We start from the raw sequence: 16,093 nt of genomic DNA, 5'->3' as shown, positions 1-16,093 counted from the left end.
ATCAAACATTAAAACGCATTCTAGATCAACAGAGAGAAAGAGTAGAGGTCACACCACAGATGAGACTGAACAAAGCTTTGTATGTTTTTAATTTTTTAAACAGTTCGGTTGCAGAACCAGACCCACCGATTTTTAGGCATTTTTCAAATAGCTCTCAGGCAAAACTGAAAGAAAATCCTCCTGTCTTAATTAGAAACCCTGAATCTGGTCAAATTGAAGGTCCTTTCCGATTAATCACCTGGGGCAAAGGGTATGCTTCTGTCTCTACAGGTGCTGGAATTAAGTGGGTTCCTGCCAAAAACGTCAAACCATATCGCACCCCAGAACGTGTCGACGAGTCCAGAACCGAGGAAGCAAGTACACAGACGTGAGCCGAGTGGAAGGATCCCGGGTCACGCCTGACGTTCCTTGTGCATCGGTGGAATCTGCAAACTCTGATTTTTGTGTCAATGAATTTTTGTGTCAACGAATGTTATTTATAATTGTGTTAGTTGTATGTCAAATGATTGTTTAGTAGAGCTGACTTTTGGTAAAATTGTGGGTTTTTTGCTTTTGTTAAGATATAGATTCTTTATTGGATTCTCAAGGGAAAATCTTTTTTAAGGCTACGATCAAGGTTTCAAAAATTGGTATATATGTGAGGATTTTGCCAAAATTTAGCTCATGAGCAGAATGGAGCAAATGCATGTTGTATGTTGGTTTTGGTGTGTTTTAATTGTTTTTTGTCGTGCAGATTTTCCTGTGGAACAACCAAAAACGAATGTATGGGTAACCTTAGCCAAGGCAGCCGGCTCGGATACTATATGTTTGTCTAATTCGGAACCAGAAAAACCTTTCTCAACCTGTCTGGTTGGTGTGCCAGTAAAAGAGTTGCCTTTGGTCAAAAAGCAATCCAATGGTAAGCCAAGTCAAATTGACAATGAGAATGATCCCACACTGAATTGGAACGTTTGGGCCAAAAAGCTTTCCAGAGCTGCATCTGAACCCCAAGAATTGGAAATCCTTAGTTCTTTAACCATAGATTTTTGCTTTACCTTTACCTCTAGTAGTTGGCGAAAAAGTGACCCTCCAAAATACAATGTTACTCCTTATTATTTTGCATACAGAAATTTAAGTTTTTGGTGTAATTCTTCAAACAGTTGGAATGTGCTTTCCGAGGCTGACCAATATCCAAGGCAATTGCCCAAGAGATATTGGTTCATTTGTGGAGATAGGGCGTGGCAAGGCATTCCAGCTCACCTTGAAGGTGGCCCATGTAGCATTGGAATGCTCACTGTAATTGCACCCACAGCCAAAGAAGTCATGAAAAAGAAACAAAAGAGAACAAGATCTGTCCGTCATTATGATGAGAACTGTAGAAGTGATTTCATGCCTTGGAAAGCAACAAGAAGGGTTTCTGCAAGTATATTTCTACCCCAATGGACTTCAGCAGTGGCACTGAAACAATTAGATCGGGTTAGATGTTAGCTGAGTAAACAAACAAATGCCACGTCCTCTGCAATTAGTGATATGTTAACCGATGTTGATAGTGTTAGACATGCTACTCTTCAAAACAGAGCAGCAATTGATTTTCTTTTACTGGCACAAGGACACGGTTGTGAGGAATTTGAAGGATTGTGTTGCATGAATTTGTCAGATCATTCTGAATCCATTCACAAAAGTATACAAAAATTGAAAGACTTAACAGCCCAAATTAAAGAAGATGGCGGGTCCTGGATAGATGACTTGTTTCAAGGATGGGGTGTTGCACCTTGGCTAAGGCAACTCTGCAAGATAGGTCTCTATGTATTGGGTGTTCTGGTTGTGATTTTAATAGTGATCCCCTGCATACTTCATTGTGTGCGTCGAATGATGAACAAAACGGTCAGAGAAATTTTTGTTATACAGGAAAGAGAATTAGGAAGTGGAATCACAGAAAGTGTTCGGAATCTCACTGAAAATGTAGATGAAGGTATAGAAATGGAAGAGGGATTTGAATTAAGACCCTGGAATCGACAAGAGTTTTTTGAACAATGACTTATAACTATTGCCAGATGTGATTTTTATCTTTTACACTGACTGGGCCTTCACAGCATTAATTTGCTGTGTTGTAATATAGCAATGCTTAGAAGCAACAAGAACAGGTCTTAAGCAGATAGTAAGCAAAAATAGTATGGCTATGAAACGCAAGTAGTAAGCGACAAGGTTTTAAAGGTTTCTTCTTAGGTCAAGAGAGAGGGGGAAATGTAAGAATCCATAAAGTTAGAGGGTTTCAGGTTTGTGGGAAAACAGACAGGCCTCAGTACAGCAGAGCTATGGAGATTGCTGATGCATCTTGTTAAGCTGTAGCGAAGACGTGAGGAATAGAACAATAGAGCTATGTATTAGCGATTCGGAATAACTTTCTATGTTGCAAAAAGTTTCTATAGCAAGGTTGAAATTATGAATAGGGTTTTATGCTTTGTCTCCTTATAAATGAACAAGCAAGTATTGTTTTAACCCCAGCTACATGTGTTTATGTTGATTAGATAGAATCACTGTCAATATGCTTTCTCTGTGTGTAATTGGCTAAGATGAGTATTTGGTGACTTGTAACAAGTGAGTTTCTTTGGCTTGCTGCCTGGATGCGAACTGTCAGGATCTTTGCATAGGCAAAACTATGTATTATAAAGATTCTGGAGAATAAACGGTTCCGACACATCCACAGTAGTCCCGTCCCGTTCGTGCTTGTATATAAACTGCCGGCGCAGGGGGTCTCTGTCCCTCTCAGCCCTGCTGTGACCCCACCCAAACATCATCGGGCTCAGAGGGACAGAGACACCCCCAAACCCCCAGAAGGGCTGAGCCTGGGATTTGGTTTGGGGCTGAGGGTTTAGGAAGGGGCTGGAATTGGGGCTGGGCTTGGAGTTGGGGCTGAGATTTGGATTAGAGCTGGGATTGGGGTTAAGGCTGGACATGGGATTGGCTTTAGGGCTGGGGTTGGGATTGGGTCTGGGGCCAGACGAGTCTGGCACTGGGATGTGATTAAATACAGAACTGTGAGTGTGTCTGAACATGGAGTGAGATTGAGACCAGGATCAGGGTCAGGTTTGGGACTGAGCTCACCCAGAGCAGGACAGGGGGATGTCACTGTGGGATGGTTTGGGGAAAATCCTGGTTTGGGGAAAAACAAGCTGTGATTGCCTTTGTTTGGGGATTCCTCCCACTCAAGTCCATTTCTAGAAGTCCCCTAATGTCCAAAAATCAAGAGTGAATAAAGAAAAGCCACCAGGAGTTTCCCATTTCCAGTCTCATCCCTCTGGGGTTCTGGTGTTCCCCCATCTCAGGGCTGCTGGGGATCCCGTGGGTCCTGGGGATCTCCCCTCTTCAGGGTCCTGCTTAGGGATTCTTTGGGATTTTGGGGTCCCAGGGTCCCCCTCTCCAGTCTCCCCTCAATCCAGCCACTTGGGGTTCCCCCTTCTTTCCACCACCCTGTCCTGGTTTAGGGCAAATTTGGTTGAAAACCTGCCAAACGAATTTCCTCTAGAAAGCATATTCAGCAGCCCGACACTCAGCCAGTTTGGGAAAATATTTCCTTGGAGAAAAGTGGAAAAAACTTTATTTACCAGGCAAAGTATTCACAGCACGAAAATTGAACAATATTAAGGAATAAAACCTCCTGCTACTCCAAAATAGATGAGAAACTCCGCAAGTCCCTCCTTGGGCTGTAGCTCGGGTCACTCAGTCTCTTATCAGTCTCTTATCAGTTTATTATCAGTCTCTTATCAGTCCCTCCAGTGCTGGATATGCCGAGGCCCAGGCTCAGCCAGGTGGGCAACAGGTGCAAGCTGCCGGTGGTGTTCTGGGTGTTGAGTTTAGAGCAGGTTTAAACAGCACCAAAGAAAAAGAAAAACAACATTTGGGGGAACTTCTCTTCCTCAGAGAGCTAAAAACTAAAAGCAAAGGAGAGCTATGTCTTGCTGTTGGTCCATCCAGGAGCCGGAATGTGGAGGAGTGAGTGCAGTGTATGGAAACAAACTGCAGCTGCTTCCTCCTCCCCTTCGCTCTCAGAACCAGCCTTAAAGGTGCAGAACTCATTTCTGGGCTAAACGGACCGATGGGGTACGAGCATCATGAAGTCACCCCAGGACACGGCCCTGTCAGGGTCAGGGGGTCCCGTCCCCGCCTCATCTCCGGGCTGCCGGGGGTCCCCCAGCTCCGCTATCGCCCCTTCCCTCTCCCCGCCCGGGGGTCCCCCATTCCACAGCCCCGGCTCTCACGGGGATCCCCAAAACCAATGTCCCGCCCGTCGGTACCGGGCCATCCCCACGGGAGCCCCCCCCGGGACCCTCCCCGAGGGGCGATCGCGCTCCTGTGCCCCTGAAAAAGCTCCTCTGAGGGAGCCCGGAGATATCCGGGGCTCGAGTCCGGGATCTGCCGGCTCCAAACACTCTCCAAAAAATCCTCCCGGAGACCCTGGCTGGAGTTATTTGGGAATTTAGCTACTGGAGCTGGGCTTCTTGTGGGACATTCAGCAGCCTTGTGTTCCTCACCTTGGAGTAAATGAACTTTATCAGTCAATCTGATATAATTTGCTCCCTCTCCTCCAGTGATTCTAACAAACATTTCAAGCAAGGACAACAAAATATTTTCTTTTTAACTGGCCACCCACAGTGGCCATTTTTCACATCAGTTCTCCCATAAGTCACTCAGAGGAAGCTGTGTCCAAGTTTCCAAGAGTTCCTCCACAAAGAGCCACAACCTCCTCAGAGGAGGGAACCATGCTGTTGTCAGAGGCACTTGGGGTCAGAGAGCAGTGCCCTGAACTCACTCTGCCAAAATAATGTCACAAACTGGCAAATACAATTGTTAGACAGATTCCTCTGCCCCAATTAAGGTGCTAATGAGACCAAATCCAAAGTGGATTTTATTGAACAGTAAATGTGAGGTAGAGAGAGAGATGGAAAGAAAGAGAAAAGGGGGCAGAGCAAGGGAGTGACAGGGACAGAGACCTCCCCTGGGGCAGGGCAAGTGTGACATTGTCCCCTGTGTGTGTGGCCTTCCCAGGGTGGGGGTTTTACACCTGAGCCAGTTTGGGTAAGGGGGTGGTGTTCACCCCTGAGCAGGGATTACCCCACTGTTTCAGGTTGCAATGGAAGATGGAACCAAATGCATGTTTTCAATCCCCATCTTCATCAACTGCTATCAACAGGTGGGGCAGTGTTCTTTATCTCTTCCATGACTCAGCCCTGATAACGCCCTCCAGGGGAGATATCTTCTGGGAATGGGCCATTGAGTGTCACTGCAGGACTGATCAAATTCCATCATCCCATTGTGGGATGCTCCGCCCAGGGGGAGGATCCAAGCATTCCTACCTGGATATAAGCTGAGCCTTGCAACACCAGGAGCAGCTTGCCTGCTGGATTCCCAGAGGACAAGAGCTCCAGAACCACCACTGGACCTTCAGAGGAAGACCAGACCCTTCTACAGGATCACTGCTTTGACAGAATCACGTTCATCACTCCAACAGGACTGCAGCCACCATTTAATGGGACTGCTGCCAGCACCCTGACCAACAGGGTGTCAGGTTATATCCTGACTCTGTCAGTTTAAGGCAGTGTTTCTGTAGCATTGCCTTGATCTTCATTTTCTTATTAAATTGTAATTCTGATTAAGACTCTCCCCCAGGTTTGCCTTCAAACCAGAACAAAAGACAATGTGCGCCCCCTTTGTTTTCTTCCCAGAAGAGGATTTCCCATTCCCAAATCTTGATTGGATGGAGGAGGAGGCTGCAAGGAAGAGGAAGGAGACCTGGGACACCCAGGCAGGTGAGGAGGAAGTCAGTGCCCCTTTCCCTCTCTCTCCTGCTCCATCTCCCAGCCCAGCACTGCCCCTGGAACAAAAGACATGTGCGAACCCTTTGTTTTCCTCCCAGAAGAGGATTTCCCATTCCCAAATCTTTATTGGATGGAGGAGGAGGCTGCGAGGAAGAGGAAGGAACCTTGGGACACCCAGGCAGGTGAGGAGGAAGTCAGTGCCCCTTTCCCCCTCTCTCCTGCTCCATCTCCCAGCCCAGCACAGCCCCCGGCTGCAGGACAACCCTGCTGCCAACCCCGTCCTGCTGGGGATGCACTGGGGGGATCTCCTTCCCCTTCCCTCTGGCACGGAGGCAAATCCCATCCTCTCCTTGTCCTTCCTCCCCCAGACATGAACCTGAGGATGGAGACCACAGAGGAAAAATCTCCTTGGCAGAACCTCGTGGAAGAGGCAGTTTTGAGTGACTCCACAGTGCAGAATTCCAATGGGGAGGAAAATCCCCAGAGATTCCACGGGAGGAGGGGCTGCAAACCCAGCCCAGGGGGCTCTGAGGAGGAAAGACCCACCCTGAGCCAGGAAGGTGGACAGAGCTTCAGCCAGAGCTCAGAGCTGATGGCTCAGGAGCAGCTTCATGATGGGGAGAAGCCCCACAAGTGCTTGGAGTGTGGGAAGAGCTTCAGGCAGAGCAGCACCCTGATCAGCCACCAGATGATCCACACCGGGGAATGGCCCTACGAGTGTGGGGAATGTGGGAAGGGCTTCAGCTGCAGATCCACCCTTGTGACCCACCAACGCATCCACACAGGGGAGAGGCCCTACGAGTGTCCCCAGTGTCAGAAGAGGTTTCAGACCAGCTCCAGTCTCCTCCTTCATGAGCGAATTCACTCAGAGGAGAGGCCCTTCCTCTGCCCTGACTGTGGGAAGGGCTTCAAGCGGAAATCCCACCTCATCAGGCACCAGCGCACCCACACGGGGAGAGGCCCTACGAGTGTCCCAATTGTCAGAAGAGGTTTCACACCAGCTTCCATCTCCTCCAACACCAGCGGATTCACACGGATGAGAGGCCCTTTGTCTGCCCCGACTGCGGGAAGGGCTTCAAGCACAAATTCACCCTCATCACCCACCGGCGCATCCACACTGGGGAGAGGCCCTACGAGTGTCCCCAGTGTGGGAAGAGCTTCACTTGCAGCTCTAACTTGACCAGACACCAACGGAGTCACCGGTAAGTGAAGCCCTGCAAATGCCCCAATTTCAGGAGGAGCTTTGTTCACTCCTCCAAATCCGTCTCCCACTGGAGGTCCCACATTGGGAAGAGCCCTGCTGATTCATGTTCCGTGTGATCCATGCTGGGAAGACACCTGTCCCTTTTCCTGCCCCTGCCAATGACATGATGTGGGATGGAAGAACATGAGGGTCTGGCCATGGCCCTGTCATTACCTTCACTCCCACCTCAGAAGATTGCCAGGGGCAGGAAAGGGACTCTCTCTCTCCCCCTGAGGAGAATGCGCCGGCAGTTTATATACAGGCACAAACGGGACGGGACTACTGATGGATGTGTTGGAACCGTTTATTTTCTAGAATCTTTATAATACATAGTTTTGTCTATGCAAAGATCTTGACAGTTCGCATCCAGGCAGCAAGCCAAAGAAACTCACTTGTTACAAGTCACCAAATACTCATCCTAGCCAATTACACAGAGAGAAAGCATATTGACAGTGATTCTATCCAATCAACATAAGCACACGTAGCTGGAGTTAAAACAATACTTGCTTGTTCATTTATAAGAAGACAAAGCATAAAACCCTATTCATAATTTCAACCTTGCTATAGAAACTTTTTGCAACTTAGAAAGTTATTCCGAATCGCTAATACATAGCTCTATTGTTCTATTCCTCACATCTTCTCTACAGCTTAACAAGATGCATCAGCAATATCCATAGCTCTGCTGCACTGAGGCCTGTCTGTTTTCCCACAAACCTGAAACCCTCTAACTTTATGGATTCCTACAGAGAAGGGTGTCCTTTCCAGGCAGAGGAAATTGTGGCCAGGCAGACCCTGGTGAGTTGTGTTGTAGTTTTCCCTGTAAACAGTTTTATTTATCCCTTCTGTTGTCATTATAATTTCTGTTCCATTTGTTCCTTATCTCGATGCTGTTCCCAATAAATGGTTTTTCTCCCAGCCCAGGATCTTTGCCTTTTGTGCTTTCCATGGGAGGCGGGAGGGCAGCGAGGGCAGTGTGGTTTTAGCAGGAGCAGGAAATTGGGGAATCCCATTCCTGAAGCCCGGCCTGTGGAAACCGAGCATCCCAGCTGGTGCCAGCCCTGGTGGCCATGGCAACAGCCTTGGGAGCGGGTCCCTGGCTGGGGCTGTGGGAACCTCTTCCCTCTGGTGCCCAGGGACAGGAGTGGAGGCAACGGCTGCAGCTGAGTCGGGGCAGGCTCAGCTTGGATGTCAGGAAAAGGTTTTTGCCCAGAGGCTGCTGGGGCCCCTGCCCAGGCTCCCCAGGGAAGGCTCCCAGCTCCAGGGCTCTCTGAGCTCCAGCAGCGTTTGGACAGCGCTGCCAGGCCCAGGCTGGCATTGTTGGGCTGTCCTGTGCAGGGCCAGCAGTTGGACTGGAGGATCCTGATGGGTCCCTCCCAGCTCAGCAATTCTGTGCTTCTGGGATCCCATGAGCCTGGGGATGGGGCTGCCAATGGTTGCCATGGCAACGGGCTCTGGCTGCAGGCCTGAGCTGGTGTCCATGGCAACCACCCCCTGGCATGGGGTCTCCATGGAGCTGCCAAGGGACTGAGCATAGCAACAAGGGGCTGGTGATGGTTGCCATGGAAACTGACCATAGCAACAGGGGCTGGTGATGGTTGCCTGCTAAGGATCAGATTGGTCACAGGCCCTCAGAGGGGTTCCATGGGGACTTTCCAAGAGTCTCCAGGCTGTTCCAGAGCTGGAATGTCACAGGCACAGACAGGGGCTCCATGGAGACCTCCCAGGGCTTTCTGGGCATGGTAAAGAGCCCTGTGGTCAGAGGCAGTCACAGCCATTCCATGGTGACATCCCAGGGCACCTTGGGCTGCAAAGGCACCGATCTGTCACAGGCACTCACGGGGGCTCCACGGTGACATCCCAGGAGTGCCCAGGCTGCCAAAGAGCCGGGATGTGCCAGACACTCACAGGGGTTCCTGTCATGGGCACAGTGGGAGCTTCAGGCAAAAGCTTTATTTCTTTACTGGAGAAACTCCTTCTGAGAAATGAGGTGGAGAAATGACAATCAGCAGCCACCATGGATCCTCAAACTCCTGCAGGGCCCCTAGACTTCTAAAATGCTTTTAAGAGAGGAGACTGGGAACAGCTGGATCCAATCCCAGACCCAGACTTTGTCTTGGTTCTGCAGCCCTGCTGTGGCTGCTGTGGAACAATGGACCTGTGGTACCATGAGGTTCCATAGTGTTATGAACCGAATTTCGTTAAATTTTATATCAGTAGAAAAAAAAACTGAGTTACAACATCTATAAACTAGAGCTGCTGAGGCAGAGCTGCTGGGCAGAGTTACTTGTTATGTTAATTACAAGTCGTTAGAGTTAATAGTTCTCTTTGTATCACTTAACGATCCTAGCCAGGGCAGGTTGATAGCCCTCCTTCTGTATTGGTAAAACCCTGCCTGAGGCAAAGGTGTACCTCTCCCAGTCAGGGAGGGAAAAGGACATCAGAATGTGCAGATTTTGAGAACCAGTGTACCATGGGACATATTGAACTTAAAAAAAAACCCAAAACAACGAGCCAAATATAAAATTAAAGAATTAGAGTGATTTGTGGACGTGAGGAATAGAGTGCTAGACCTGAAGAGACGTTGAGAGACCTTTGTGTCCCTCACCCTGAATGCAGAAGTCGTCTAAGGTAGTGACTCGGTACCGGGAATCAGTAGAAAGCAGAAACACCGGGGTCCCGCCCAGGTGTTCCTGTGAGGATTGGACGCCTCGGCTCTGCCCCTCGTAGGCAAAGCTGCACATCTTCCTCCTCTGAGCCATGCTGGGAAGAAGACTGAGACGGCCGCCCCGTTGAGCTTCCTAATCCTGAGCTGATCACTTTAATAAAGGCGTTAAAAGGAGAAAAGTCTCCTGCCCTGTTTTTATTTCAATAGTGTCACCATGGTACCTTTGGTTCCACAAGGCCTTGCTGGGACACAATGGCCCCTTGGTTCCATGAGGGGCCTGGGCTCCCACAGCCCCTCACAGACCCCTATGGCCTCTCTGAGTTCCCCATTGCCCCTCATGGCTTCTCAAAGCCCTTCATGGTCCCTCATGACTGATGGCCCCTCACAGCCCCTCATGGCCCCTCACAGCCCCAGGCCCGGGGCTCCTCCCAAAGGAGGAGGGGTCGGGCCCTGCTTGTTCTCCTTTCATTTCAGTCCCTTCACAGCCACGAGTGCAGAAAGGCTGAAATGGAGCCTTTCCCCAGCGTTTCCCTCAGGGTTAACTGCGGGCTGAAGCTCTGTGCTGGCGCTGGCCCCAGCGCCACCATCCCTGCAGCCGCCAGGCCTTTGCTGTCCCCCCGTGTCCGTTCCCTGTGCCCGAGTCCCGCCCGGCTCTGGCAGCAGCAGCAGCCGCCCAGCGCGGGGGCGCCGGCCCGCCCAGCCGGGCTCCCCGCCCGGAGCAGCAGCAGCGCCGCCCCCTTCCCGCCTGCTCCTGCCTCGGCTCCCAAGGGCTTTTTCCAGCTCAGTTCTGGAGCAGAGCAACCGGCACCCACACACAGCCCTGACTCCTCAGGGCCCGCCTGTGCTGCCCTGAGCCAGCCCTCAGAGGAAGAAAGGATCGGGTTCCAGCGCTGTTTGCAGCTCTGTTTCACTCACCCTGAGGTGACAGCAGGAGGCTGCTGCGGTGCTACCCACGGTGCTTTCATGACAGTGAAGTCAGTATTTTTGTCACAGGCATAAAGATCAGCAGATACTGGAATGCCCACCAGCCCCTGAGCACTAAGGCGAGGGGAATTAAAGCCACACAGGCCACATTTGCAGTGCTCAAACAGAGCTCTGTTGCTGGTGCTCCTGAAATAGAATAAACTGACTGAGGACATCATAAAAATTGCCTCCATAGTGTGGAATTAAATTAAAAAAATCCACCAGGAGAAACAGAAACCAGAACTTCTCGACTTGCTTCATTGCTCCTTCCCAGCAGCAGGAAACGCAGATGCCCAGAGGTGTTTTGCTCTGCTGCTGCCCCCAGTTTGAGCCCAGGCTCTGCCCAGGCCCAGCGGGAACCTGAGCCCAGCCCAGGGAGCTCAGCGCACGCGGGGCCAGGCCCAGAGCCCCGGGCACGGCCGCCCATTGCGGGGCAGCGGCGCAGACGGAATGTCCTGCGGCCCAAACCTCCTGCTCCTGCCACACAGCGCCAGCCTTCTCCCCCTCCTGCTCCTCTCCCAGCACGGCACAAATTCCAGCTCGGAGGAGGCTGTCCCAGAGAGGGCTCTGGGTCCTGGTCCAGCCTGAGTGTCCCTGCAGAGGCACAGGGCATCTTTCAGGCACTTCCACAAGCTCAGGCTTCTCCCTTCATGGGGAACCTGGGATGCAAATGGCCTTGCTAAGAAAGCCAAAAGCCAAGGGAGTGGATAAGTAATTATTAGAAAACATCACCCTTCTTCCAGGCCAGGTTCACCAAGTCATTCCCTGAATTTCTCCTTTTCAGATTCTTTCAGTTGGCTGCTCTGAGAGGTCCATCTTGTTCTGGTGCTTATCATGAACTGATTCTGCTCTTGATTTATGCACCAAGGCACCACATGTGGAATCATCCACACTGAACTCAGAAACAAACTCCCTCTGTCAGACCATTTTCACATTCCAGATCACTTTCAAGATTTCAAGTGACGGGTTGCAATGATTATCACACAACTCTCCACTTGTGGCTGCAGGCTCTGGAGATTCTTTCTCTGAATTCAGCCAGGCTTGTATTCCCTAACAATTCCTGGTACCACCTCCTGTTTCCTTAGGTTAGAACATAACAATGAAAACCTCATCCATAGCACAACTCTCCAGTCCACCAGGAAAAGAAAGGACAAGTTGTCAAGTTCTCAAACATTTGTCCTGCTTTGCTGCAAAAGTCCTGCCACACACACTGTGCAGTGTGGAAAGCCAAGAGAAGCTGCAGCTGGTGGCAAATCTTGTGACAGAAGCTGCACCTTGTTCTCCAGGAAAGGCTCTTGAGAAGAGCAAACAGGACTGTGGACAAGATTCCTGAAGAACTGAGACAGTTTTTAGGAAATGAAATGAAAACAGAAAGAAACAAACCAAGATGTTTTCCTCTATTTATTTTTATGCTGCCTCTTTTTCCATGTTGCACTACTTCTCCATTCCATTAATTCCAAATGGATCTCACCTCTAAGATCCATGATTTAGTGATTTTTAGACACTGTAAAATACCATGAGCCACACACAGTTTTCCTTCCCCTGATTTTTTTGGAAAGCAACACTGGAAAGGTAAATGCAGTGCTGGGGTCAGGTAGGAATCCTGCATTCAGGGAAGGTGTTCCGACAGTGTTTGGACCTCAGCAGGGACAATGCACAGCAGCAACCGAGGGGATTGCTGTGCCACTGTGCAGGAGTCAAGGCTCTGGGTCTTGGCTCAACTCTGCAAAGTTCCCATGTTTGGACAGGCTCAGGGGCTGCCCCCGGGGAGCCCGGGCGCGGGGCTCGGGGGCGGCGAAGGGGCGGACACGGGACGAACGGCCCCGGTGCTTCAGTTGCAGCGGCGGCGGCAGCGGCAGCAGCAGCAGCGGCGGCAGCACCAAAACAGATACTATAGAACACTCTTCCTCTCTCTCTTTCTTTCTCTTTCTCATTTCTTTCTCTTTCTCTCATTCTTTCTCTTTCTCCCTGCTGTCGCACCCTCTCCCCGGGTCCCTTGCCCGGCGTCCCTCTCCTCTCCCCCGCCTCCCTCCCCCTGCCATGCCGGGCCATGCCCCGCCGCCCCGCCCCCGGCCCCTGCCCCTGCTGCCCCGTGCCCCGGCCCCGCCGTCCCGCCCCAGCGGTCTGGCTCCGCCCGGCTCTGGCCGTACTGGCGGTGGCGCTGCTGGGCGGGCATCAGTGCCGGGAGCGGGGCGGCATCGCCGCCCTTGCCTCCGCCTGGCCCGGAGGCCCGGCCCCGGACCCGAGGCAGGGTCCAGTCCCGACCCCGGCCCGGCCCCGGCCCCCCGCCCCCCCCCCGCCCCTCTCCTCCCGGGCCCGCGGAGGACACAGGCGGCGCGGAGCCGCTGCCGCCGCCTCCGCTGAGCAGGCTCCCCGGCCCGAGGAGCCGGAGGCTTCGGCAGCGCCGCCGCCGCCCCGAGCCTCCCGTGCCGCGTTCCACAGAGCGAACGCCTGGGCATGGCCGGCCCGGGGCGGCTGAGGGGAGCTTCGGGGGCCGTTGCTGGCCCCGGGCCGAGCGCTGACAGCCGCGTCCGCCCGCAGGGAAGGCGCAGGAGGCCCTGCAGGAGCGGTACCGAGTGGGTTCGCTGCTGGGGAGGGCGGAGGCTTCGGGAGCGGAGAAGGCGCCACGGAGGACGGCGCCCGGTGAGCGGCGGGGCCGGCGGGAGGGAGAGGAGGAGGATGGAGGAGGAGAGGAGGAGGAGGATGGGGCTCGGGCGCAGTGCGCGGGGCGAGCTGAGCCCGCTGCTCTCCCTCGCTCGCAGGTGGCCATCAAACGCGTGCCGCGGGATCGCGTCCGGCACTGGGGCGAGCTGGTGAGTGAGCGGGGCCAGCGGCAGCAGCCGGGCCGTGCCGGGCGGCGAGGAGCCGGGGCCCGGCAGGGTGGGAGCCGCCGGGAGCCCTGCGGGGAGAGCGGGCGTGGGCTGAGCGGGGCGTGCAGAGCATCCCGGGCTGGCTGAGGGCTCCCAGAGCCCCGGCACGGCCTCAGCCGCACTGACGGCACCGCGCTCCTCCCGCAGCCCGACGGCACCAGCGCGCCCCTGGAGATCGTGCTGCTGGCCAAGGTGTCCCGTGGCTGTGCCGGTGTCATTCGGCTCCTGGAGTGGCTGGAGCTCCCCGACAGCTTCGTGCTGGTGCTGGAGCGTCCGGAGCGGTGCCAGGAGCTCTCGGGTTTCCTGGCGGAGCGGGGGTTCCTGCCGGAGGAGGAGGCGCGGGCGCTGTTCCGCCAGGTGCTGGAGGCCGTGCGGCACTGCACCAGCTGCGGGGTCCTGCACAGGGACATCAAGCCCGAGAACCTCCTGCTCGACCTGGCCAGCGGGCAGCTGAAACTCATCGACTTTGGCTGTGGCGCCTTCCTCCAAGACACAGCCTACACCCAGTTTGCAGGTGAGCCCTCGCAGGGGATGCTCCTGGGCATCTCATGGCCCAGCCTGGGTGCAGCACCGGGGCTTCCCCCTGTTGCAGCCGGGATGGGATTGATGCTGGAGCCAAGTTGATTTGGGTGGGGCTGTGAGGGGGGCCAGCTCCCAGCCCTGCCGACAGCCTTCAGCACCCACTGTGGCCTGGGCAGGGGCTGGAGCTGGGGCAGCCAGCCCGACACAAACCCCCATGGGGGCAGCAGAGAGGGGGGTCTGACCCCGTGCCCCGCACGGTTTGGTGTGCAGGCGAGGAAGGGCTTGGACTGCTCCGCTCCCCTTGTTTGCCTTGGCTTATTGACATTTCTGGGGGCCATGCAGGTGGCGAGGAGAGTGGGTTTTCTCCACCACTGAGTGGGTTTTTCCTTTGTGTGTCACGGTTGGGCCTTCCCAGGGTTTCTGCTGCCCTCTTCCAGCACCAGTGGCTTCTTTTCCAGCCCCGAGTTTGTACACAAGTCCCAGGTGCTGGTGAGAGGGCAGCGCTCACCCCGTGTGCCGCTGGGGCAGCCCCCACATGCCCAGGGATGCTGGGGCCAGGCTCTGGGAGCAGCAGCATCCCCCTGCTGAGCTGTGTCTGTGTTCCACAGGAACCCTGTCCTACAGCCCACCAGAGTGGATCCAGCACCAGCACTACCACGGCGAGGCAGCGACGATCTGGTCCCTGGGCCTCCTGCTGTGCCACCTGGTCATGGGGAAGCACCCGTTCAGGAGGGGCCAGGAGATCATCCGGGGGCGGATCTTGTTCCCACGATGGCTCTCTCAAGGTGGATCCTCATCTCTGGGCACGGGGGGAATCCCAGTGCTGGGAGCCAGCAGCGGGCTCGTGGGCATCCCGCTCTGGCAGCTGCTGAGGAGGTGGCACATGTCCTGCTCTCCTGCTCTCCTTAAAGCAGAGCATCCATGGGGAAGTTCAGGCCCAGCTCTGGGCACACCCAGCATGGCCTGGGCACAGGAACAGGGGGGCAACTTCTCCAACTGACTGGTGATTTCTGGCTTCTCTCCCCAGAGTGCCAGGATATCATTAAGAGGTGTTTGTCCATGCAACCCTCAGACAGGCCATCATTAGAAGAGCTTTTCTGTCATCCTTGGGTGCAAGGTGTTCCTCTGCCCTAGAAGATGGGAGAGATCCACGTGCACAGTTGGATCCAGGGGCCTGGCAGGTACCAGCTCCACACATCTCTTGGCAATCAGTGGCAAAGCAAACCAGGCTGGTTTTGTCCTACCTGTAGCTCTGAGCAGGGGTCAGCAGAAGGGAACACGCAGCTCTTGGGCTGGAGCTGAGCTGGAGACCTGGTGTGGCCAGCACTGGTGGCCACCATCAGCCCTGGTTTTGTTTGTCTGGTTCATGGATGGCTGGGGCCCTGGGCAGAGCCCTGACAGCCTGGTCTGGCCCCAGGGAAGGAGAAGGAGCCCCTGGAGAAGCTGTACCAGGTGGGGCTGCTGCTGGAGACACCAAGGACAACCTCAAGGATGACAATCTCTTCCTCGGCCTGGCCAGCTGAAGATGATGGACTTGGATGCTGGCACCTTCTTCAAAGCCAGGCTCCAGGCCCAATTTGCAGGTGAGTCCACAGGCAGGAGGATGCTCCCAGATCTGGGCATGGCACGGCCTGGCCGGGCACCAAAGGTTCCCCCTTTGCTGGGGCAGATGCAATGAATTCTTCAGTCGGCTGCCCAGCTGCTTTTTGGCTCTGGGCAGCTGCTGAGGGCTGGATGTGCCGTGGCTGGCTGCAGGCTGGGCACATGTCCTGCCCTCCTGCTCTGTGCCAAAGGCAGCAGGGATGGGCAGCTCTGGGCACAGCTCTGGGCACAGCCAGCATGGCCTGGGCACCGCAGGCCTTGGCACAAGGGGACAGGAGCCCTCAGCTGACGGGCGGTTTCTGCTTTCTCTCCTTGCAGCCGGGCTCTGCGGGTGCTGAGGCTGCTCTGGGCTCTGCCAGGGCTCTGCTGGGCTCAGCCCTGGGCCCAGCTGGGCTGGCTCTGCCCTCACATTGCTCTGACAGCTTTGCATCAG

The 16,093-nt window shown here is 54.1% G+C and overlaps 1 pseudogene; it reads left to right on the top strand.

The window, feature by feature from the left end:
• The first annotated feature begins 270 nt into the window (after positions 1–270).
• On the top strand, positions 271–15,581 carry LOC115916777 (annotated as a pseudogene).
• The last annotated feature ends 512 nt before the right edge of the window (positions 15,582–16,093 follow it).

This window comes from Camarhynchus parvulus, unplaced genomic scaffold (genome assembly GCF_901933205.1).
Source record: "Camarhynchus parvulus unplaced genomic scaffold, STF_HiC, whole genome shotgun sequence".
In the NCBI taxonomy this organism is placed as follows: domain Eukaryota; kingdom Metazoa; phylum Chordata; class Aves; order Passeriformes; family Thraupidae; genus Camarhynchus; species Camarhynchus parvulus.
The sequence above is the reverse complement of the archived record's forward strand: the minus strand, read 5'-3'. Positions and strand labels throughout refer to the sequence as shown.